The 26,343-nt window shown below is 40.1% G+C and overlaps 1 protein-coding gene across 5 annotated transcripts in view; it reads left to right on the forward strand.

The window, feature by feature from the left end:
• The window catches only part of MCTP1 (multiple C2 and transmembrane domain containing 1), a 278,735-nt gene that overhangs the window by 16,239 nt on the left and 236,153 nt on the right, over nt 1-26,343 (forward strand). Inside the window, exon 2 of one of the 5 annotated variants that reach the window (XM_074811514.1) lies at nt 2,540-2,632. The exons of the other annotated variants lie outside the window; for them this stretch is intronic. The gene's annotated coding sequence lies outside the window, so the exon portion shown is untranslated. The remainder of the gene's footprint in view (nt 1-2,539; nt 2,633-26,343) is intronic. 5 annotated transcript variants of the gene reach the window in all.

Below are 26,343 nucleotides of genomic sequence, written 5' to 3' on the forward strand. Positions count from 1 at the left end.
TTCACTGTATTTGTTCATCAGAAACAGAAGCATTTTAACAAGTTTCTCCTCTTAGCCTGTCAGAGGAACTGCTTTCCTGTATAGAGCTAAATGTCAGCCAGGTTGTGATTTGCAATCCACTGTGTTTTAGTTTGCTTAGGCAAACAGAAAACCAATGTCATTTCTCCTGTTCAGGAATCTACTGTTGTAACCCATAGGAGAAGAATAAACTAGCATTATTTATTTATTTAATATTGCAAAGGGCCAACATGCTGTAAGTAACACATTTTATTTGTGCTGCTTGATTGCTTATAATGGCAAAATGCCTTGAGGCCTAAAATACATTAAAGTGTTGTTTTTTTTAAAATGACACTGTGGCTTCCACAAAAATAATTGGGCAAAGTTACAGACATCAGTTTTTCTCCAGCGTGGAAGTCACGCATCAGTTCACGAGCAGTGTCTAGATGAAGTGATTACAAAAAATAAAAGACAAGTTTATTACAGGACTAGCCATTACAGCAATAAGCAGGAAGAGAAGTCTTGTGGGCTGCTTTGTGGCCGATGTCTAATACTGTTTTCTGCAGTGCAGCTGCTGTTACTGTAAAGAGTGGCCAGTGAGACTGCTCTCCGAACACCTCAGAACTAGATTCTGCATCGCCTCAATCGTTGGTGCCCAGATATAATGTCTGTTTAGAATTGGCAGATGTTAAAAAACAGACAGAAAATAAGCCCTATCTCTCTTCCCACCTTTGCTCAATCCCAACAGCTTTCCCCATTTTTGTAGGTTTGGCTTTTATAGTACTTTATAGCAACAGGGGGCAAGAAATTTTTTTGCAATGCCAAATGATTGTATTATGATTCATCTGTTCTGTTTCTTTATACGTAAAATGTTTCTGTTTTAGAGGGTGACTTCTCTTCACAAGAATGTTAAATTTATCTTCGTTGTATGGATAGCAGTTTTAAAATAGACATGCATTTTGTTCTGTGCTGATCTAGCAGTATTTTTCTTAAATATCTTCTGATACTTTCCAGTGAGATCCTCTGAGGATCCTCCATGTCCTTAAAATGCCAAGAGATAAAAATTAGGCATGTAATAACCTGGCCAAGAAATAAGCTACTCACCAAGTCAAGCAGCTTTCCGGCTCACAGAAGAGTTTTCCAGTACAATTGCTCTCAAAACATGAAAGATACTTGCTGAATGACCTAGTAATGGCAGCGTGAGATTCATGTGCTCTGCTTGTACGTACGAGGTTGAGCTGCAGTTTGGGAGAAATCTTCGTGCGTCCTGAAGTATATAATTTGAATGGTGATAATGTACCTGTTTTGTCAAAAATAACCAGTCATGGATTTTCTTACTGGTTCATTTAGGGGAGAGAAGTTTTCTGATAATTCATATTTGTTTCTTAGCAGATCAATAAATCCAATTAAAAAGCTTTTATCAGAAGTACACCAAGTTTTTATTTTAAACTTCAAACTGAAGTAATCAATTTTTATGTTATTACATAGGGATGGTAAGGCACAAACATGTAGGGAAATGGAAGTGTTTGTCCACAGAAGTTTAAGGTGAGATGTAATCTCATGAAATGTGAGAGCAGTCACAAGCTAACAGCAGAGGAGGACAGTGAGACAGTTAAAAGCAGAAGAATAAACAGCCATCAGCTACTCTGTTCAGTAATTGCTGTATCTAAGGAAGCTACTTAGAAACGGACATATGTGATATCTTATGTAATACGGTGATTAATTTCTTTCCTTGCCTGTCAGGGAAATATGATATATGGAAAATATGTCAGACTTTTCCTTCAGGATGGGAAAGATACTGCTAAAATAATGATGGACTTTTTGATAAAGTAAGGAAGACTAGATTTTAATTTGGATGAAAGCTGGCTTTCCTCCCCAAGGTGCTTGTTTTCCAAAACTGGACCATATGAAAGGGCGCTTCAGCCAGTGGAGTGCTGGATCTGTCGCTGGGCTTGGAATATATTCATTCATTGCACTTTCCCATCTGCTTGCAGGTTCTGGGTGCCTTCTGTAGGATCCATTTTGTGCCAGCAGGGTGAGTTAACCGACCTGAGCTGCTGGAAAATGAATCCGTTTCACTGAGTAGTCACAAAATTACTTGATCTAATGCATGGGAAGAAAATGCCTCCTGGGAGGGATCCCAGATGACCGTAGTCTGATGGTTAGGGCATTTAGGTGGGTGTTAGCCAATGTTACTAAATTCCAGCTCCAAATTCAGCAGAACAAGATGCATTTGAACTTGTCTCAGCTACATTGTGAGATTGTTCTACAATGGGATATTGGGTTTAGAGTATGTTACCTCTTTACGTTCATTTTCTCTCATGTTCTGAAGGGTAAGCATACACTAAGCATTCCTCCCTTACGGTTTTGCCCAGGGTGCCTGGCTGAGAAGATATTTTTTTTTTCTGTGAAGTACTGAGAGGGCTCGGAGAAGGGCAGGGCTTCATAGCAGCTCTGTGGTGTCGAATATCTGAAACCTGGATATCTGGACGGCTTTGCTGGTGGAAATCAAAATGCAGACTTCATGTGTATCTACGTTTAGGTGGCACTTGACCAGGGATGCTGACGGACTTGATGTCAGCGTTGGATAAGAATTGCTTCAAGTTCAGCTGTGTCTCATGAAATTCCTTCAGTGGTAAATTTTAAGACAGGACCTTGAGCCAAAAGTTTGTCAGGAATATAATTTGACAAATAGGAGAATGTTTTGTTTGGTTCAGTTGAGAATATTGCATAAGGACTTGTGACATAAAGAGAAAGCATAGGTACAAACATGAGTAGCATCAAAACCCAGAATCTCTAACACTTCAAGCATAACAAAAGCCTAAGTGCCTGCAGAGACTCGGGAGATACACAGGTCACATTTGGTTTACAACTGCCTCCCTCACCCAGACCTTTTGCATAGGCAACATCATCTTTAGATTGTGTCAAGAATTTGAACAACCCTGTTCTACAAAAGACTTTCAAAAATTTGCTATCTGCAATCTTTCATCAACCATTTCTCACCTGTTTTGGCCTACTGCAGACTCGTAAGATAGCAAAAAAAAAAAAAAGAAAAAATTTGGCATCACATTTCTGACCCAATCCTGACAGGATATATTTTTGTAGTTTGTAGTGTTGTGTGCACTGTATTTAATATCATATCACTTCTAAATAACTGTAGGTTTTTCTGTGCTGCTCTACTGTCTGACATTTTTAGTACTATCGTTTGTTGTGCAGGCCATGCTCTGCTAAAACAGAGGAGTTGATATAGTTAATCACATATATTTTTCGTCAAAGGAGAACTTGGGAGGTTTGAAGGGGAAGGTTCGGTATTTTTATGTGTAGAATGCTATGGGTTGTTTGTAAAAATGGAACAATGCAGCCTTTCTCTCCCCTGTGATCTAGCAGCAGCTTGGCAGCACATGTGTGCAGGTAATACACAGAGTTTATTCCAGAGCCTTTCCACCCAAGAGCTTGCCACGCCTGTGATAACCTGGGAACCCTGTTGCCCCTGAGCTCTAACACTGTGTTGTTCAGTCTCAGTGATTCTCTTTCCTTGCCCCCTCTTCCCCACCCACACATCCTAAGTTTTGTTTGCATTGTGTGGGATTTATCTTCATTTGCTTTACTTTCTGAGTTTTATTACTTCAGGTTTGGGTTAGCTGAATGAAAATATGGTGAGTGGTTTAAATGTACGCTTCTATTTAAGGTCATACTTGCTTAATATACATGATGAACATTTGTACTCTTTTGCCCCCCTCCCTTCTTATTTTTTCCCCAATAGAAGTAAAAAGCTGCATTGACAGTGAAATGTTCAGCCTCTGGTCCTAGATTGAGACATGGAAATTGTGGTCTTCCTATTTCAGAGTGGTCCTGTCCTGTGGTGCTGCTGTGCACTTGGAGATTTACTGCAGGCCATCTCCTCCTGGTCTGCAGCTGCAGACAGACTGATTTACACTGAGTTCTGTCTGTCTGCTTTTCTTCTGTTCTTTCTTCCTCATGTGGTTGATCTAGGCAGAGAAGAAACACAGATGAAACGGAGCAATATCATTTTAGCAGGCAATTGAAGAAAAGCTAATTAGCACTTTAATTGTTTTGAATTTTAAGTGGCTTCTGCTTATGCACTATGGGTTGAAGAACTCCCTTCTACGCCTGACCTGATTACATTAATTACTCTTCTTGGTGTAGACCGTTTCTATTACTTGGAATTAATTTTTGTATAAGGTTAGATCCTCAGCTGGTGTTAGTGGGTGTACTTCTGTGATACACAAGGCAGAGGAACACTTTATACCTGCTCACAGTTTGGGCCGGGTTTGGTGTAGTTAAGTCATGCTCTAGGGATACAGGCACTATACCAAGGGTAAGACATTTAGTTCTACCAGTCAGGAACTGCCACCTGAGGAGTCCCTTCATAGCAGGCATTCAAACCCTTTAAACATAGCTCCGTTTGACTCCAGAGTTCTCCAGAGGCAGGTGAGTCTGTATTGTGCTCATCTGGAAGTGCTGCAGTTGGAGAGAGCCCCTGCAAGGTTTCCCTCTGAAGTGAGGCACCAAAAAAACCTGGTGGGTCTGTGTTTTAAGTGCCCTGAAGAGCTTGTTTTGAACACTTAGGCACTGCCCAGCAGTGAGACTGGGATCCCTGCAAGAAACTTGGGGAAGCTGTCGTCTACATCATGTGGTGGAAAAGAATGTGGTTGTGTCTGCCTCTCAGCCCATTGTATTATAACAGGTAAAACCTGTCAGCTAGGAGTTGGGAGACCTTGGTTCAGGCCTTTCTATACAGAAAATGCTGAAATTCTCATCTCCTGCGAAGCTAGAGTCTTTCCTAGACAGTCATTTTATGTGCATGTTGTTAATGGTATGCTACTGTAAAGGAAAAAATTAAAGATGCAGGCATCCATCACCTAAGAACATTGATGCTAATACTGCTTTAATTGTTTTTGGCGCAGGGTTGTTGTTTTGGGCATTTGGGGGTTTTTTTGTGTCTTATTTTTTTTTCTGTAAAGAGTACTTAATGTGAAATGAAGCAAGAATTGGCTTAGGGAAGAGGTCTTGGTTCACCTTTTTGTGCAAGATGATACTGAAATTTTTAGTAGCCTGCAGGAGGAAAGAAAATAGAGGCTGTGCTGAAGGAAAAGCTTGGTTGTAGGAAACAGCTGTCTTACCATTTCAATACCAGTTTTCAAGACGTGGGAGATAATCTTTGTTTCTTTTGCATGTTAAGTTCTATGTATTAAAAAAAAGAAAATACATTTTTATTTGATTTATGACCACTGAAGTGCTCTGTTAGGAATTCGTGCATACATGTGACATCAGATGCATGCATAGCCAATTAATAGAGTTATCACCTACTTAATAATAGGTTTTTTCATGTGTGTTTATTCCTGTGTTAATGCTAGAGACTTGCACACTTCATTTACTCAAAATACCTTTGTTCAGAAGGAAAAAAGTTACATAAACACATTCAACTTTCAATGTTGTCATCACTTTCAAAACGAAGAAATGAAAATTGAGGCCTAATTTACCTGTTTGCCACGTAAACGTAGGTACATCTTGATAACTGTCCTTATGTATTTGATTAGGATGTTATAGCTGGAATGGTTAAATATTTTTTTCCTGTGTGTGCACATTATCTAAAAGTAGACAATTTAAGTGACAAACCTTGTACAATTTAATAATCTTTGCCATCAAATGAAGGTTGTCTGTCATGGATGAGTAGTTTTCTTTTCTAAAGCATTTTGCTGAAGGCAGCCTGTTTGTCATTTTAATGTGTTTCAGCTTGGTGTTTGTAAAAGGTGGATGTCTGCAATAAACATTTCATTTTTTTCCTCCACTTCTGCGTGGAGAGCTAGTCCTTTGGAGGAGGCTTTTTTTCCCTTTTAGTATCTAGCTTCTCAAATTTTTATGTCTTTTTGTATTGTATTTTATTGGAGAGAACATATTGCTGTCTCCTTGTTTAGACTGTCAGATTGCCTCTCTTACCTGTGTCGTGATTAACAACCTTATGGCAATTTCAGTTGCTTGCATATAAAAGACAATATTGGTGACATTTGTATTTATCTCTGTTTTAATATGATTTAGCACTGGAAGCTAGGAGAAAAACACCCCAACGTACCTCCCCCAACCCCCCAGCAATACGTGACAAGCCAGCTGCTGACTGACAAACTGTAAAAGACTTCCGAATTACCATTGATTTATTTTTAAAGTCCATCTCTTCCTCCTCCTGGAGAAACTTGGGAGTCACCTTTCTTTTCATCTGTGGGATTATATGCTGTTGCTAGCCTTTCATGGCCCTTTTATATCCTGATAACGTGTCCACTAGGTGATAGGGGCAGGTGTTTGTGCTGCTTTGCACCATTTTGAAAATGTTAGAGCAGCACTGAGCAGCTTGACGGGCCTCTTCTCTGGGTGACATGTTCATGTATGTTCTACCTGCCCCAAAACCTGCTTTTTGTGTAGCTATGTCAGGTGTTCTGGGAATACTTTTCAGTATAATTAGCAAATAGTGAGTCCTGATTTAAAAAAATAAAATAACTAGCAGTGTAGCGTTATCTCAGTAAATCTGCCTTTGCACCGTAGTGGAAGCTGAGACGAGGAGGCAAACTTGGGGCCCGTTGGCCACTGCCCTTTGTGTTCTAACCGATTGGTGACTTCTAGTGTCTATTTTCCCTTCCATGCTGGAGCTAGTTCCTTTCTCTGGAGTTACCGGCTGTAGAAGTGCACGCGCTTACGCTCAGACAAACACGGCTCCTTTTTTTGCAACTTTTTTTTTTTTCAGTGTGAGTGCAAGAAGTCCTCTCGTTGCCTCCGTCCTCGCCGGTGAATTGATCCTGCTGGCGCTGAGGTCCAGTTTCAGGATGTCTGGTGGTGGGCTTGTCTGAGAGCCAAAGCTGGAGGAGAAGATTGATTCCAGGAGATCTCCATCTGCCTGCAGATTTCTCTAGTGGCAGTTCCGCATCCTTGGCAGCCAAAATTTGGCCTGAAGGAGCACCCCTTATGTTGGTTGTTACTATTTAATTTTAATGGGGCAAAAAGATCATTCTGTTCTGTGTAACAATATTTATTGCTGTTAATAATGCAGTAGACGGAGCCAGATTTAATTTTGGTCTGAAGTTTTTTTTATAGGATTGGGGGGGAACTGCAAGCACTTGGTATGCAAAACATTAAAAAACAATTAACAATTCCATGCTGCAATTTTTTTTTAGAAAAAAGTACACAGCTTAATTTTGAAGAGGAGTTTCACCTGGAGATGTGATGGTAGGTAGCCTTGGAAATTTGGAATAAAGCTAACATTTTTGGTCTTGGAGTACAGTTAAGTGAGACTTCTGAGAATATGGAGGAGTGATAAATAGGGACAGACCAAAGCTACTATATATTGAGAAACAGAAGGTACATAGATTAAGACTTTTTTTATCCAATGGCCTATGCGGATTTGTTCTGAAGGCTGTACGTTTCATCGCAATCAATTCAAAATCATTGCATTTTTAGGTCAGAGCTGAACTGCAGTTAGATTAATCTCCCTAATTTATTCCTTTGTGAACGTTCATTACAAAGCTTTAGGAAAAAGGCTTTGGCTGGTAAGGAAGAGCTGAACTAAAAATATCAGAGAAACAGTTAAATCTCTTGTAGATAACTTGCACTAGATAGCAGTTGTCTTATTTTTTTTCCCCAATTTCATAGTTATTTAAGCATCATGAATTTCATGTAACTGTATTGTACCACCAGTTACAATGTTCTTTTGTTCATCAGAATTTCAGAATCTCAGGTTTTGAAGGAACTCTGCTTTCACTTGCATGAACATTTTTCCACCCAAATGTGCATGGGTTCCTTAGCTAGTTTTTAGGGTGTCACTGCTGTTACTGAAGTGACGTGTTGTGGTGAATGATTTCTTCTCTCTTCCCTATTTTATTATGACTTAAACAGTCTATTTTTTAAAAAAAATACAACCCACACCTTTTTTTTTTAACTTAAAATGTCACTTGATACGTTATGCAAAATTAATTGCAAACGGAAACGAGGTAAGTTGCGTGCTGGAGTTGCTGAGGTACTGAAGCTCTTGTCTACCTATATATGTTGTTGGTTGTTTAGTGGATAACTACTTAAGTAAGCATAGCAACCTCAAAGTATGTATATTTTTGATACATTTTCTTGTTTGCATTCTATATTATTATAGTACTAATTAATGAATATGGTAATAATATATCAGAATATAGAGTTTGGTGTCATAGGTTTTCTATTTTTGACTGAAGAGTGATCAGATACTTAAGAGTATCAGGTGAATGTTGTAAATAATAAATACTAAGTATCATGGAGTTTTTACACATTCGTTTAAGATAGCATTACACAGCAAATGCAGTGGTAATGGATTGCAGCAGACCAAATGAAAAACAACGAAAACCTTTTTTTGTTGTTTTTTAGAAGAAGTTTTATTTTTAAATAGCTTTATTTCTTGGGGAAAGTATTTTCAGACTGCCTACCCCATTCACCCTCACAGGCGCAGTGGCTCCTTTTCAGTACTGTGAAGCCAATAACTGTTTTTACCTTGGACCAAGGATATGTGTGTACCAAAAAGCCATAAATATACCTCAAAAGAAAAGTGTTTTTTTTTATGTATCACACCAAGCATATGCATGCAATATCAGAGTGTTTAAAAAAGCATATAAAAATTACGTGACAGTATATGTACTCTATTCCCGGTGACACTGTGATACCTGTTCAGACGTGCAACACTTTTTAAATAGGGGTGGTTTGTTTAAGTTTTTACGTCCATGTTTTAACATTTCAGTAGAAGACCTGATTTTGAGAAGTGTTCAGCAGCTTGTATTACAAATGGAGCTGATGAGGGCTCTGAATTTCAAAAAATCAAGCTGCTTGTTTAAGCTCTGAAATACAGACATGTCTGACTTAGGCATTCATTTGAAAAACACCAGATCTTGTGTATAATTTGTACTCATTGTTAGGCAGTACTTCTGCCTAAAAAGAAAAGTATTCTTAGAAAATTCTGTAGCTAATCCAAAAGATGTTTTTTCCTGCTTCGGAAATTTAACCCAGAAATAAATTTGCAGCCCTTGGTGCTAGCAGGGGTTGCAGAGGGATTTTTATTTTTTCTTTTTTTCCTTTAATACAGCTAACTGTTTAGTGAAAAGGCAAAGCAGTAATGGATAGAAAAATGGGGAATTATCTCAGGAGTTTGGTTCATATACTTCATATAATCATAAGCTTTAATCAGTTGCTATCAATGTTTGCATCCTGTATTTGAAGGAAGATTATGTTATGAGGAAAACTAGCTTTAGAGTGGCTGCTCCAATTCATGTGTTGAAACTGCAGCATAGAATAAGAAGGCAAAAGCTTGTGGCAGGAGGGTGACATGCAGAATATAACGTTTTTTGTTGTGACATCTATGACATTGTTTTGTACCTGTAGCTGCTGGTTTGTCATGACACCAGTAAGCATGGCACTCTGTGAAATATCACTTAAAATGCCCTTTGTTAGAGCCAACACTCTTAAGAAAAAAGGTAGTGTAAGTAATTTTGCATCCCTTCAGGTGCTGGGAACCCTGACTTGTATAGCACTGAATGGGCCTGCTGCCAGGGTGGGATCCTTTCTGTGGAAAAATCACATGGCATTTTGGTCTTTTGAGCCCTTAAAGAATTTTCTTGTAGGAAAACAACTCTATTCATCCTTTCTGTTACCCAAGAAAAAGGATGTTCTCACAAGAACCCATTGCTGCGCTGTCAAAGACAAGGCCAGGCAGGTGTTGTAGTCACTGGTGTGAGGTGGGAGCTGCCTGCAGGTAACCCTGCTGCTATCAGCTGGCCACGCTTGCCATGTGGCAAATGAGCTCTGGTGTGCAGCTCTGGCTCCTGGAGGTGCAGTGGTCTTCTGGACAGGGTTACCACGACGTGGAGTGCCACGCACGATGGTGATGTGCTCTGACATAGCTGTTCCCTTGGCATCACCTTGGGACTGTCACACCCATCTGAAAAAAGAAGGTGGCAGGGGGTGGATACTCCTCGATGTTGTCAGCTTTCCTTTTCACTTTAGTAGATATGTTGAAGATTAAACTTTTAGAGCAATATTATGCTTAGGTCAAGAAAGATGTTCTTCATCTACATTAAAGCCAAAGGCATCCCTCATCAGCAGAACAAGTAGGGAGCCACCTTTGAGTAAGGACATCCCAGAGCAATTAGACCCTGAAGAGGGTACAGTGCCAGCTGGGCAAGCAAACTCAAGGCCCATGTCTCCTTTGCTGAACTACCCTCATCATGATACCAGACATCACGCCTGTAGGTCAAGAAGACCCTTGCCTGGGTGAAGACCCTTCCCCTGAGCATGCACAGTAGTAGTAGAAGTGTTGTGTCAGCAACATTTGTATGTAAATTACTAACCAATCATCCTAGAGAGAATGGACTTGGTAAATTACTAACTCTGCAAGTTTTGTGTATAAATATAGAGCGAAAAATCCTGTTGGTGTGCTTCATTTGTGGGAAGCCACTGAGCACCTAGACCTGCACAACCCTAAAATAAACGAGCAATGTCTGTCCTGAGTGTGCGATAACTGCACACCGGGTAATGAATCTGCTTTTCGGACAACAGATACACTTCAGTGGAAGTGTTTCACTGCTGCAGAGGTGCTGAATTTTTTTTTTTTTTTTTTTTGGTAAAAGTCTCCTTCAACAGCTGAAAGAGTAACGCTGTAGCAGCGAGGGGAGGGCTGGGTCTCTTTCCCCACTCAGTGCATCCCAAGCTGCTTCCTCCTCTTTCTGCAGCTTCCATTTAAATTCTGTCTAGGAGAGGTCTCTCTCTTCCCGTATGTGAGTGACCACCAGGATCCAGCCAGGGCTTAGGGGAGAGAAGTGTGAGGAAAATCCATCTGGCCTTTCCCCTTGTCCCCCGATGCTCTTCTGCCGTACCTATGTCGGTGTGTGGAGCAGGCCAGAGGGCTGTTTCATAATGGAAAAAGAGAAGTACCATTTACAGTCTTTGAGTTCCTGCTTTGCACGGTCTTGTGTGGCTGTTTGAAGGCTTGACATGCTTTTTAAGCATTTTCTTTTGTTTACCACAGTGGGGCCAAAGGATATCCTTCCTGCTCGGCGGTCAGCAATACCTTGAAGCACTGACACCCCTAACACGGGACGTGTTCATCTGGACCAGCTCTAATATTGCACGGGAAGTTTTGAAAAAGTTCTCGTGAGGAGGTAGGAGGATGTGAATGTGGAAGAGGAAAGGGCAGAGGAAGAAAGAGCCAAAAGGAATTTGTTGTGTGTCTCTTCCCTCTAGACTTTTAGGTATGTCCTCAGCTCTGCTCCCCTTCCCAGGGACACGCACCTACAACAGAGCTTCTCAGTATGTGACCAGAAATTGATTTTTAGAAGAAAAGAGTTGGTACAGGCATTCCTGTAGGACAGCAGGATAGATTTTTACATGGCTTTAGCAGCATAGAATACTGAATTGTACTTATGACACTTCTAAGTCATTATCTCATTTTTGAGGAATCCATATCCTGATTTAAAAAAAGTACCTCTGTTAATCTGGACTTCTGGCTGTGACTGTCAGTTACTTAAAGTCTTTAAAATTCAAGTCCTGCTGTTTTACAGTACTGTGATGGGATCAGGCTGCTAGGATGATTCGTGCTAGTTCATGGTCATCTCCCTGCACGTGAGGAATTCCTGGGTGCAGAAGGCCCGAGGCACTGTCAGCCGCTAAGTCTGTAGCACAAGAGATGTTTGCAGAGGAAAAAAAGGTGCACAGGCAGCTGTGTATGCTGGCAAACCCTGCTTTCCTCAGTGCTCTTCTTGTCCCAGAAATCAGGCTGCAACTTGATCTGAGGAGTGCTTGGAGCAGCAGCGTGGCTGGTGTGGCTAGCCCTGAGCCAGCGTGGTATAAAGTTATCGATCTCCGTGTCCTTTGTCTGACAGATCCTGCAGCACATTCAGCTCACCAGTCTGGAGAATCTGGTCTTAAAATTCGCTCTATATTTAAAAGTTGTTCTCGCACTCCCCACAGAATACGTAAACTCCCGCTGTTTATGTGTCCGTGGACTAGCTGCTTTGTATGGGTGTGCAAAGTAATTGTTCAAGGTGTATTGTGGAGCACAGTCACCATGTTAGTGGTGCTGAGAGGTGTCAGGTTTCTTACTGTTACACAAATGGAGCATTCCTCTTAAATGTTTTTTACATGTTTGTCACTAAAACTGAGTAAGTTGCTGGGAGAAGTCATACCAAGAGAATTACCTAGAAATACATGGAGCAAAGGTGCTATCCTGCTACAGGATGGATTTAGACGTCGAGTTACCACTGCAGGCACCATGAGTGCTCTTAGAACTGATTTGGGGTGGAAAAAGGTAATCATGCATTGATCTAGAACTGCAGTGTTGTACTGCCGTCCTTGAGTGTTCGGGAATGACTCATGCTTTGAGTTACAAGCTTAGAAACTGAAAGAGTGAACTAACGTTTTATTTTCGATGCATTCTGAGGCTTCCTTTTGACTTTCAGGAAACATTCATTTCTCCTGAACCTTCAGACTTAAGAGCGCAATGGTTATTAAAAAAAAAAAAAATTTAAAAAAAAAAAGAATACCTTTTTTTATCTAAAGGTTTAGTATTTCACTGTGATGTATTGATTCTAGGAGCTCTGAAGAAAACCTCAGAATATCAGGAGACCTGTGATAAAAACCGAGGCATCTTTAGCACCGAACAACCCTGTGGTGCATATGATCCTGTGTGGTACAATAGAGGAAATTCCACAGTAAACTCTGTGAGTGAATGTGAGTAGACAGACTGAAGGTATTTTAGTGTCTTCTCTGAGGATACTAATGAAAATCTTATGAGTGAGATGTAGAAAGCATTTAGTGGAATGAAAAATAAAAGCAAAACACAGATCAGGGTGGACTTACTGATGCGTTTTTGCCACTTTTCATGCTAGAAAGCTTTTTCTCATCTAGTATAACCTTAAATGGGAGCAGTCTCAGCTGTGTCTTTGTTTGTAAAAGAGGTAATAATGTCCTAAGGATGCAGATACAAAGTCCTCATGCAGCTGCTGAAGTTTTCTGTGCCACCAGCTACTGTACGTTGCTGGTGGGGGAGTTCTGGCTTCCCAGCTGTCCGTAGGGCTCCGCACCCAGAAGCTGGAGTGGTTCAGGCAGCCCAGATCCTTCATTCATTTCCAACTCTTAACCTGGAGACATTGCCAGGGCTCCACTCCTCACACTCTGATCCCTGGGCCGTGGAGGGGGACAGAAGGGAATTCCAGCTTTCTGAAGGGGGGAAAAAAGGGTTTTAAACCACACATGTGTTAGAGGATTTCCTCAGCTAAGCAGGAGGAGAGCGAGCGTGAGGGATTGCTGGTAGAAACCCTGTTTATAGGAAATCTCAAAAGTATTTGTAAGTAGTTTCAAAATTTTCCTTCTGCACAGTGGCCTCACATGCTTAAGCACATGAGCACTTTCTTTAAAGTCCAGTTAAAGTGCTGGTTCATAAGGACCCAGTTAGAGTGCTGGCTTGAGGTTCATACAATCCTTCAAACTGATAGTGGCAATATGTCAAAGGTGAACAGCCACTTTTTCTGTCTCTTAGGTGATTTCTGAACACAAAGCTACAGATGCTGCAGATTAACTGCTTAAGTTAAATATTTGTAATCATTAACTAAACTAACATTAACGAATGATTAGATTGTACAATGGTATTAAACTGTTGCGTGTGATCATGTTAAAGATATGTTAAAGCCAGTTAGGTTCTGATTTTTTTTTAGCTCTTGAGGTTTTTGGTTTATTGTCTTACTTTTTTTTTCTTAACAAGGTGTTAGCGGTTTGTTGGTTTATCTTGGTTGATTTATCTTAAAGCATGAAATGACTTTGTTAAGAAGGAGACAGGAAGGAAACAAAACTAGAACTATTCAGGTTAAAGTGATTTATGGGGAAAAATGAAACAAAAGTTCAATAAAACTTATAAATAACACAAATATCACAGTGCAGCCATGCATAATAAGAATGTGAGCTGCTAGGAGTCATGAAACTGTAGAGGGATAGATTTATATATGCAAGCACAGCATTTACCAAAAAATATATGCTGCTGTTTATCATATGGCCTGTGTTTTATCTGTGTGCTTGCTGGGTTCCCTGCATACGCACTGAGCTGTGCAGATAATGCAAGTGAGTATGTGGGCATGTATACATATGTGGGCATGTATACATACCATGTATGATGCTTCAGGCCATTGCACACTTTGTACAGGGTCTACACATAACACTGTAAATGGAAGACATGTAGTTGGTAGGTGCTCGTAGACCAGAATAGTGGGCATCACAGAAGTAAGACAGTACAAATTTCTGGTCTTAAGCTTGTTTTCAGCTTTAGAATGATTTTTAATAGTTTTAAAAAAACCTGATACAATACAAATTCTGCCCTTCTTTAGACCTGTACGGCTATCCATGGCTTGGAGCCTTGTGGGATGTTAGTAGGAAAACTCTTGAGTCAAGTGTTTTTCAGGTAAGATACTGTTAATTTATAAAGAATGTACAACAATCCCTTCTGCCCTTCCATTTTCCTGGACACAGTATGAGGAAAAAAAGAAAAAAAAAGAGACAATCTCCTTACCTATAATTTCAGACTAGCTCTGCTAGCCATTACTCTTCCCAAATCTTTACTGGCCGTCACCTTGGCTTTCTGCCTCTAGACTGCTTCTGCCATACACACATACAGCTACATCCAAATCGGCTCCTAGCTGCTGTGTTTGTGTTCAGTTTAGTCATGTGGCACTTGTCAAGAGTCCCTAGGGTTGTACTTTTCACAGCTTTGGCTAATAAATATCAAAATTCCCTTTCATTTAACCACATCGAGTGTTGCTATTGAATTTTCAGCTTCCCCAGGGCTCGTGGCTGCCCACGGATCGCAGTCAGCCACAAGCCTTGTTGAGGCCTTGCATCGTTCAGCATGACAGTGCCATATGCTTGCAAGTGCAGGCAACACTCAACGAAGCAAGTACCCTAAAGAAAAAAAAAGCCTACCTCCATATTTTGGAAAATCACCGTTATGCTGTTAGAAAACTGGGGAATGAGTACAGGCAGCTGCAGCAGTGAGGTTACTAGAGCGTATTTTATTTTGCATTTGCAGTGGGCTGAGGGTGTTTTCATCGGTCAGTTAATATAGGTCAGCAAAGAGACAGTTATTAAACCACAATCAGTCAAAAATATTTAAGGGACTTGTATGTACATCAGTGAGAAGGGAGAGGAGGTAGAACTGCTGAGCAAGACAACTTTACCTATTCAGTCTGAGGAGGGTGAAAGAATTGCTGTTGAGGGAGCAGAACGCGTGGAGTCAGAGAAAGACCAGCAGCTCCGGCGTGCAGTCAGTTCCTCCTGCTTCAGTGGAGCTTGCAAAATGTCCTTTGCTGCCCTTTCCTGGTGATCGGGAGTGGTGGAAGCAGAGGATAGACTCTCTATCTCAAATAACATCCAAGCAAAATGCTACTTCTGTTCATTTGTTTTTACTGGTGTCTGCATAAATACCACGTTTGCAGCGACGAGTATTAATAGAGGGACCAGAGATTAACTTGTTTTAATAGAGAAGCTGAGCTCGAGAACAGGTCAGGCGTGAATGAAAGGGAGCTGGTCAGGTTAGTGGCTGATACAAACTCCTTTTCAGTGTCCCCTTAACCTCGTTCTTTTCTTCCTTCTCACTCCTGACTGTTGCTCAGAAACTTCATACAGTGAAAGTAACTGAATAATTTAGATTTTAAAAACTTTATAAATCACTTCATAGACTATGGTGCATGTTTAGGCCAAGGACTGAATGAAAGAAATGTTGTTGGTTGTATTGATCAGCTGTGGAGTTGAAGATTTCCAGGCTATCTTAAGGCTTCAGAGTGGCAAGTTTGTTGGTTTTTTTGAGGTTGGCTGCAGCTGTCACTTTATTTTCAGATACTAGGAGCCTTCATTGAATTTTTGTCAGCTTTATCTTCTTGCTGAATATAAGAAGAGTTCCAAAAAGATTCAAGTGTACTGCAAATCAAAGCAGTAGAACAGAAAACCTATATTTCTCTACCTACTTCTTCTGGTCTCTTTTGCCTAGCGTTTGAAGATGCATCTTTTGATGCTTTGGAGGCATATTTCACCTAGTATGTTCTAGGGAGTCTGAGAAAAGGATGTATGGTTTAATCTTCTACCTGTCTCTTTAGTGCCTGTGATACAAGGTTGTTTTGCATTTTTTTGTGCAGACTAATTTTGAACCGCAAAGAGGTTGCAGGGAAGGAATGTTATTTTTGAAAAATAAAAATAAACCTTTTAATCAGACTTAACAGTGTAACATTGTTATAACTATCTCTAGCACCAGATACTGGACCTCCTTTATCTACTGAGTCAAAATGTTTGTGTTATTTTGTTCCTTTAAAGGTTAAGATGGTTTGCATGTCTTCAGACGTTAACAGATCTTTCACATGGTGGAAAAAGGAAAATAATGCCATGTTTCTTATTGTAGTTGATAACAGCTGGCCACAAACAATTTTTTGTATGTAGTGTAATTGAAACTAGCAAAATAGATATCTCAGTGAGCCAGGTCAGATGGACATGTTGATGAGGTCGTGCTGCTCTTTCTGGATTTGAGCTGTTTGTTCAGCACAATACGGCTGTGTTTTTCCCAGGGGTTTTGAGCAACATTATCTGATTTGTAAATTACGAGGTATTTTCACTTCAGGATCGCTAGTTACACATCAAGGGGGTACATTTTCCAGTTACTTTATAGGATGTATATATTTTTTTTATGTATACCTTGCTTATGTCTACAGAATATATATATATATATATATAAAACACAGATTGCCATGGGACCAGCTGTAGTTAGTTGCTTTCTGTAAATGCTGCTGCACTATTTCCAGCACCAAAAAATAATTGTGATACTTTACAAAGTGACAGTTGACTCTGGCTGCTGTATAGTAAGGTGGAGAGCTTGGAAGACATCTGTATTGTATCCATGAATATGACTCATTTGCCAAACTGCTCTGGTGTCGTGGGTGGTATAAATTCAAGGGGTTAACTCTTGCTTCAATCTGTCCATCTAGGGAAAGGAGCAGTGACATAAATGGTTGGGTCTTGCACTATTCTTTAACTGTAGACATAATAAGGTGTTAATTGGTCAAAATATGTTTTCTGCCTTAAAAATGAAGCTGGATATTTGAAGCAGCAAAGGATGAAATGGTGAGATTTAGTTCTGTTGAAAATTACTGATCTAGGTGTGCACCATGCAGTTTTTGCAGATAAGGCCCAGAGGCTGTTGTGGTGTGGTAAGATAAGTAGGGACATAATGTTTTCCTGTACAGTGAAGCAATCATTTACTCTGATACATGCTCATGTCTGGGGAAAAACAATAAAAAAATAGTCCTGCCTTGAAAAGTACTAATGGACTTGTTCATGGTGGATATAGCTATACTGTCTCCTACTCTCGAGTTGCTGTAGTCCTGCCAAAGTACTTCAGATCTCTATACTAGGCTCTGCACATCCTGAGGAAAGTATGGGCATGTCCTAAGAAAGGAGAAACTGGAAGATAGCTTAAGTCATGAGTGCAGACCTTCTTCATTACTTTAATCAGAACCTCTAAGTTCTGTGTTGCTTTGGATAAACAAGAAATGAAAAGATTGGGTTTTATCAGTGCAGGTGGAGGAATGGGTCAGTTGAGTACTGAGGCAATATGGGTGGTCCTGAAGTAGGCAGAAGGAAAAGGGGTGAAATTTGGAGAACCTCCCCTGTGAGTGACTAGCCATGGGACTGTTGGTGAGATCCCTGAGAACTACTTACAGCAGAAACCAGATAAAAGAAACGGGGTGCGTGCTGCAGTCTGGCTACTGCAAATCTTTGGTTGAAGTAGAAAAATTACCTTTCAAACTACCTTCGTAGAATAGCATTTAATGTAGCCTTTTAATCCCTGACAAAGGCTTATTTGTTTCAGATACTAGTTTTGTATTTCCTCAACGTGCTTTCCAAGTGTAGAGTATGTTTCTGGGGGGCAGCCGAGAGCGGCAAAGCACACTGCATGAAATATTCTATTTTTTTGTAAGTCTTACTGTAAGAACAAAAATTCTTACAATTAAGGAGCTTAACTTCAATGGCAAGCAGCTGTTAATGCTGTTATCTTTGCATACCCTCGGAAAAAGGTGCATACAGTTGTCAAACATGGGCAGCATACCAGAGGCAAGTGAGCATGAGCTGACATGGAGGATAAAAATTGTTTTTCAAAGTGGACTTGTCCTTTTTCTGGTAACCATGTACACTGATTTAAATTAGCATTTCCTCGTGGACTGCACCAGACTTGCTAAATTCTAGGCTTTACATATGTCACCAATGTCACCCCTTGCCCATCTAGACTGGAAAACTTCCCAGAGGATGCTTTGTTAAAAAAAAAAAAAAAACAGAAAATACCCTTGTGAACCCCTCTGGCTTTGACAAACTGCAGTTTGAAATTATCCCACCTGTTGCTAGTAGGCATAGCATGGCAAACCTGTATTGTCTGGAATTTTGGGTAATTCAGGCATTTCTGGTTGTAGATGAATTCTTCCTGTTCTTTTCGTTACACCAATTGCAAAATTACGGCAACTACATTTTTAGGTAAATACATATTAAGCGAGGGAGGTGGCAAAAGTAGTGATTTTTTTTTTAAGTTTTTTAACAAACTGAGGCTATTGGGAAAAGTCAGAAATAGGTCTGCATGGCACAAACCAGAAAGAAGCAACTTCCTCAACCACAAAATCGAAAACTACTGCCAGTGTAGGGATGAATCAGCATAAGAAAGCTCCAGATACTACTTAAGAAATTAAGGCGGAAAGATACCTACAAAGCAGAAGCGATTTTTGTCCATCTCCCAGCAGACGGAAGATGGGAGCACCGACGGAGCCGTCCCTTGATGGCTTCTGGAGTTCTGTGATCTTTCTTCATACCTTGTGGGTCACACACAGGTGCGGAGTGCTGTGACAAACTGCAAATGAGCAAGATGGGAACTGGAACAGGACTTTGATTTTTTCTTTTGCAAGGATACTTTTGCTTTCCTCTTCAGAAAACGAGGCAGTGTTTAGTAAAATATTTGCTTATTATCCATTAAAATATGCTACTGGACTATTGCTGAGTTTTAGCACAGGACGCTTGGCTTGTGGCTGTGATGATCTCTAACCCTCTAAACTTGAGTTTGCTATTTAGGTGAGGCAAGGTATGTGCATTAGATGCTCAAGTTCTGGTGTTAGTCATGTCTCCTGACCTTCTGTCTCATAAAGTGTAAGATAAAGATCGACACACTTTATCGAGGCATTATTAAAGGACAGACAGCTTAATTAACGCTGTAAAGAAGTCGTCAGTGGAGGGATTATGCAAAACTGATGTGAGAGAAGAAGCCACCGTACCAACTTCTGTTGATTGTATTTTCAAATTTCACATAAAACTTTTGAGAGGCTGAGATTTTTAACAATTGCAAATTTTTATCTTTTAAAGCTCTCATTTAAGCATTAATCAGGATTTTTAGTGGATCATAATTTAATGTTTAGTGAATTCTCTGAATAGCTATTCTAGATACCCGTTTCCTTAAAACCTTGGTTTTTCTTACAAACTTTGAAGACCAAGTAGGTCTAAATTGATGTTTACAGTTTCAGGGATGTTTTCACATACTTTTTGTTTGATGAATATCCTTTATCAGGAGCAAAGAGTGGAGGAAGAGTAGGAAAGAGGTGAAGAGGCAGAGCAATCTGGTAGTGTGAAGCTCCAAGAAGGAGCAGGGTAGTAGTGGAAGGTATTCGCTTTTCTGTTTGCCAAGTAATGCAGTCTTTCTAGGTGATTGTTGGGGTGCCAGAGAGAGTGCTGTGTTCCTGGTCTTTATAGGGTCTCTCTGGGAACGTGCTCTTTTAGCGTTGGCTTCCCCCTGCCTTGTTTTTTCCCCCGAGGATGAAGCCCATAATCATACACAGGGGCATTGGTTTTATCATCTTGCAATCCTTCTAGCAAGAGAACTTGAACTCTGGTGCAAGGTCTAGCCTCCTTGGAGGTATGCAGAGAGCAGAATTTTCATGGCGACCTTTTCTAAACAAACCAATGTTTATTAGTGTCCTGATCCAGTGTCGGGGAGGGTTTTGATATGATCACAAGAGCGAGATTAAGACACAAATGAGGTCAAATGCTGTATACCCAAACCAGGTTTTTATTATTAAAAAAGTGAAGAGGGGTAGCGATAGGACAGAATGAAAGGAAAAGACAGAAATAAAGTAAGGATGCAGGATAAGGCTGCAAGAATAGTCACCACCATGGATCCAGCGGCGTCCTGTTGGTCCTCAGTCTTCAGTTCTTCGATGGTGGATGCATACTGAGCAACATTTTCTGCTGCCTTTTTAAGTTCATCGTATCTGCTGATGAGCATATCTGCCCACCTTTATTTTTTTTTTCTCTGGTTCCGCAAGTTTTGTTGCATCTGGCTTCAGGGCAGGAAGGTTTGCCTCTTAATGCATGGATGGGGTCTGGCCTACACAATAGAGCCACAAATGGCTACAGGATGGGGCCAGCTCAGCACACCTCTGCCCCTTTGAGGCTTGTCTAAAGAGTCCGGACAATGCAGCTGCAAAGAAGTGGGGGGGTGCATCCTTCAATACACTCCCACTTCTCTGGGCGACATCCCCCAGACCAATTCACAGGCCGCAGCAACTTCTCTTGGAGGTTTGCACAGACACAAGCAAGCTTTGAGGCAGTCATAGGACATTTCAGTCTCTCAAAATTAGTCAACTTGAATGCAGCACTGTTCTTGAGCTGCAGCATTGAAGAAGAACTTTCGTCTGTGCTGGCAGCATTACCTGCCTCTCTGGCAGGCACAACCAAGATTTTGTCTGTCTCGGTATACATGGAGCAGCCGAATGCTCATCCAGACACAGGTTTTATGGCTTAAGTCTGATTGCATGTTCTTTCTTCGAGCAGCTGATAAAAAGTAATGTTTAGGCAGCTATATAATTAGTTCAGACCCAGTTAGTGTCAGCTAGGACTTGATATGGCTGGGAGTTACCCATTGATTTTTTTGTTTTCTGTCCTAGGGAAGGGATTTTAACTCTTCTATCACACATTGGATCTGTGTGTGGATAAACTGAGTGATAGATACATTTCATAACTGTAATTTAGGAATTTCCACATTCAACATGGGTATGTGTCAGCGTTTGCCTACTGTAGAGCCCCACCGGGACACTGAAGACTACATTTACCATTAATAACATTTGTTTTCTTCATGTATGGAAACCTACGGGTAGTATGATTTAGTACAGTATCTTAGGTGATGGTCTTGGTTGCAGAGAGTCTCAAGGTTGAATGATCATGCTGATTTGTGGAAAAAGACTCTACAGCTCGAAATAGAGTTCTAAAGCAGGTATGTTTTACTCCGGCCGGGGTGCAAGGGGATTTCTCCGCAAAACTTGCACACCAACAGCACATTTTACCAAAAACTTATAGAGTGTGGATATACATATTAATTGTTACATAACACAAACATACATATGCACGAGGAAGTCTGGGTTAGTTCTAGAGGCTGGTGTCAGCAGTTTATGTTCTCTTTGCACCTGCGCATTCCCTCCTGGGGGGCATCTTCGGGGTCTTTGGGAGGAAGGCTCGTAGTCTTTCTCACCTTGTTTTTTTCCCCAGAGCATGCGCAGATTCTCTTAGCCAATTTCTTGAACAACAAAAATGTTTTTCAGCTGGTTTACTCATCATTTAAGGGAACCAATGAAACTTCTACCATCCGTATATGGCTATCTTTACTCATTACCGAGGCCCAACTAGTTAGAGCATACCTGTTCCTCAAGGACAAAACCACAATATTTTGCTGAACACTACAGTTCTTGGTAGATTTTCACAGTAAACTGTGTTGTTTTGATGGATGCAGTAGTCCTTGGTAAAATTCCACAGAACAGTCTGGGCAAGCAGGATTGTTTGCAATATTAAAAAATACTATAAGTAATACTATAACTTGCTATAAGTAGGTAAATAAGTTGCTAAGCGGTTTTCTGTAAGTAAATAAGTCTTAAATCAAGTAATCATTTCTCTGTATCAATGCAGTCTGACTTTAGAATTCATTTGCCATGCTGCTGTGCTCCAAGGAAAGCATGAGGTGTTACTGTCTAGGGAGAATATTCCCCCCCTGCCCCCTTCCTAAAGAACACCAAGTGGGGATCGTGTTTGTATTCTGGTGGGTGCCGTAGTGGTTGCCCAGAGAAGGCTGCTAGTCCGAGGAGCTGAATCCAAGGCAGGAGCTGCTGGAAAAGCCTTATAGGCCCTGGACTCGGGGGGCCCCATGGAGGGAGCTCGTGAGGTCTGGGAGCAGAGCCAGGAGGTGTTCATGTAACTCTCTTCTGAACTTGGGGTAGGGAGCTGAATTCCAGTTCCTGACATATTAAAAAAAAAAAAAATTGTCTCTGACAAAAGTGGGTTAAAAAATCTCCTCTTGTCAGTCAGGGTATGAATTATTTCCTTGCCATGAATATGGGGGTCTTCACCTTCAGCTGTGGACATGCTGAGCACTGACTGATTTGCAACCCTCCCCCCGCTGTCTTGTAGTAAACCCCTGTGCTGATTTGAACTATGAATTTTTTGGAGTGGCATAAAATCAAACTGTGGCAAAAATAGTAATTGAATGCAAGGTTTCAGAAAAATAGTAATTAATATCTTCATGTTTAATCATTTAAGTACCATTTATGTAAAATCATATATGGGTTATATACTATATATGGGTTATAAACTCATATGTGGGTATATGTATATGTTTATATATAAACCTGTATATATGGGGGAAATTTGGTACGTGAGATATATCATGATGACAAGGTACAAACTGCATTAGACTTAGTAAATGGGGCAGTTCAGACTGAAGATTCATCTAAATCAAATGGAATAATATTGTAAAATCTTGAATTGAAACTGCTATTAAGGGTTTTAATTGTGTTACAATGCATGAAATATTTGGCTTTTCAAATGCAAAGGCAAAATGAGTTTTAGTGACTTAGAATCCGATGCATATAAGATACTGTTATACGGATAATTTGACGTGAAGGAGTTTCTTTATCATTAGGATAATAAATCCTATCATGTATCAATTTAGCACAATTAGAATGTATCAAGTAAAAGGCAAAAATTTTTAGTATTTGTAATCAAAATTTGGGATAATTATTTTGATAAAATATTTGGCATGTATGTTCAAGTTAAGTAAAGATAATGCTGGAACTCAGTTTTCATGCCAGCATTGGATTAAAGCAATGGAATATTGTATCCCAAATTTACTGTGTGTCATATACACACTATACAACCAATCAGTGAATAGGGGGGAGTATGGTAGTGGTGGGGGGAGATGCTGGAGTGGTCCTTGGAAGCTGTTCTTACAGCTGACATCTTGGTACCTGCTTCTGGCCTTAATTTAGGCAACAAAATTGGGTAACTCTTCTGGTTTTCAAGGTACAAACTCCCTATAATATTTTCATGTGATCATTTAGCAAGACAAAGCCAACAGAAATAAAGAGCTTTGATCTTTAATAAATAATTAGTTTATTCTGGTAAATCCTACTACCAGTCTCCATTAGTTTTGGACTCAGAAATTTCTGAACGGGAGCGGGGGAGAGGGGCAGGTGTTCCAATTTCGTCACCTTTTTTTGATGTGCTAATGCAACACCAGGAGTTCCTTTTCTCTCCGAAAGCTTTAAGTAGACAAGATTTAGTAAGCAACAGCACTAAACTACAGAGGAAATCCTGGCAATGGGGGAGGCTGAGGTTTCTGAACAAAGAAAGTGCAGAGAAAGGGGAGCAGGGAAGGCAAAAGCAGTATTGATATAAACTTTGGTAATGTCGAGGCAGAGACTGATGTGTGCAGCTTTAGGAGAGTTCCTGCTGTGTCCTGAAGGATTTAAAGGAGATAGCTAAAAAAGAAGAAAAAATCCAAATAAAAGCAAAAAGAATTAAAAATAACGCTTATAGCTTCACTTTCACCTGCACTATGCTTGAGCAAGAAGCAGAAATCTAGAGGATTTACTTCACCAGTGAATAGCAAATAGTGTCCTCTAGTTCTGGAAAATCAATAAAATCGAAGATCAGAAAATTCCGTCATACCTTCTGGTACTATGCATTATTAAATTTTTGGAAGAAATAGAAAAAAGGAGAACTCATGTACTTGAAGATAAATGCCTAAAAATAAGTATGTGGTATGCTAATGTCTTGTGAGCCCAAGAAGAAAAATTATTTTAAAAAGCGCAGAGAGTGTGGTTTTTTTTTTCTCCTTCAAGCATTTTCTTATGTGTTAGGAAGCAAAGTTTTTACTGCTTTATTTTGCAGAATTATTTAGATTTGAAAACACCAGCAAACACATTTATTCGTAGATATTATTATTATATTATGGTTATTATTATAATGGATATTATTATAAAGCAAGAACTGCAGTTAAAAACAAATAAATAGATTGGAACACATTAAAACCAAGAAGCAGGAAATGATAGACACAGGAGGAAAAAAGTCTGTGCCCTAAACCTTGGGGTTTTAAAACTGTGTTTTTAAAAAAGCGACATTTCTGAACATCTCCCTCCTGACTTCAGATTATAAAATATCTTCCAAGAGATGGGAGATATTTTGCACATTTTTGTACAGGTACATAAGGGCAAAGAATTCCAAACATGACTCTGCTTTTGTTGTTAAAATAAATTTCAAACTCCTTTGGAATTTTGATGTGTAAAATAATGTTTTCATGCTACTAACTAATCTGCTACTTACTAATGACCCTTCATTAGAAGGGTGAACTCAAACACCTTTCATGGTTTTTGCTTTTTGTTTATTTGGTTTTTCAGATCAACATGTAGAAAAACAACAGGAAGGAAAATAACCTAGCTTTAAAACAAATGTAAGGGCATTTTCTTTGAATTCTTCCATTAATGCTCAAAAAAGACTGCCCCCCAAAAACCAAACAGGAGCAGGGATTCAAAAGATCCCCGGGTACTTGAAGTCATTTGGGACCCTGAAGACTGGAACGTTAACCTGAGTAATATAAACAGACATTCTTCAGGTTGGGAGTACTTGTTAAATTTCCAGCACTGCTTTTATCTGCCTGAATTCCTGTTTGTATCAGCTCAGATCTGTGTGAGCTGAGTCCTTATTTGTTCGTGTTTTTAACTTATTAGTGTCAGGTAAGTGCTGGAAAATGTCTGTGATTCCTGTTTCTGAAGCCACGACATACCTTATTTGTTCAATTTCCCCTGAACAGCTCATTCAGAAGAGGTGGCAATAGATCCCCGTTCAGCACACTGTTTGCCACCAAAGCATACCTAAAAGTGCTTTAGTGATACATGTGTAGAGCTCAGAACCATCCCTCGGTGGAAGATGTGTGGCTCTTCACCTGCTAGTGGCCATGTGTGCACATTTGCTGATAGAGCACAGGGCAAGGTGGAATTCTGTGTCAGAAAATCAGAATTATATTTGGCAGAGTTCATTACTGTCTGCACCTTCGCGTTTTGAGTGAACTGTTCTAGAAATAAAGAAATCCGCATCAGCCCAGCACTGCAGTTATGGTTTTGCTGTTTTGCCAGCTGGAAGAAGTGGAAATACAACCTGACAACCATGTGTCTGTTTATGAAGAACTTTTTCAGCGATCTAATTTCTGTGTTAGCATTTTTTTACAATATTTTTTTGTAAAGTATTTTTCAGAAAAAAAAAATACACCCGCGGGAGGGAAGTTGTGCAGGGAGTTTTTCACTCCATTGTCTGACTGGACTGCACTGTGTCTAAACTCCATCTCCTAGGTGGGCTCTTTTGCTCACTTGCCAAGTTTAGCTTATTTGAAGGTCACAGCTGCCGTGGAGCAGCCAGAACCTAGCAAGAAGTCAGATATCTGAGCGGAGCATGAACAGCAGAGCTTGAACCTGCTCTGCTCTCAAGACAAACACCGCTTGCGTGGTGCTGGGAGTATATTGCTGAATTTTAATTCCATAGGCTGGAGTTAATCTTAGTTTTTCTTCCCTAAGAGATAAGTGAATGTATTTACCCCGGCTACAGATCTGAACGAGGTGGGAAGCAGCGCGTGAAGGGAGCGGCAGTGTTATGAACATGCACGAGTAACATGCACGCTTCCAGAAAGGTTTGCTGGGCCTTACAGAGATGTACGAAGAAAAGAGCCTTGCCAACAGCAGTAAGTGGTTTAAATAGTAAATAACTGTATGATCTGCTTCTGATGAGAGCCTGTGTGAACTTTTCTGTCAGAATATTCCTGTTCATATGTTCGTAGGAACTAACAATAATTTAATAATTGCTTCTCTGTTTGGTGTTTAATGATATTTTAACTTTTTTTTTTTCTCAATCTTTTTCTCCTACACTTTCCCTGTGCTCTGTGATAAAGGTTTTTTG

The sequence above is a fragment of the Strix aluco genome, chromosome Z, assembly GCF_031877795.1.
Source record: "Strix aluco isolate bStrAlu1 chromosome Z, bStrAlu1.hap1, whole genome shotgun sequence".
NCBI classification, from domain to species: domain Eukaryota; kingdom Metazoa; phylum Chordata; class Aves; order Strigiformes; family Strigidae; genus Strix; species Strix aluco.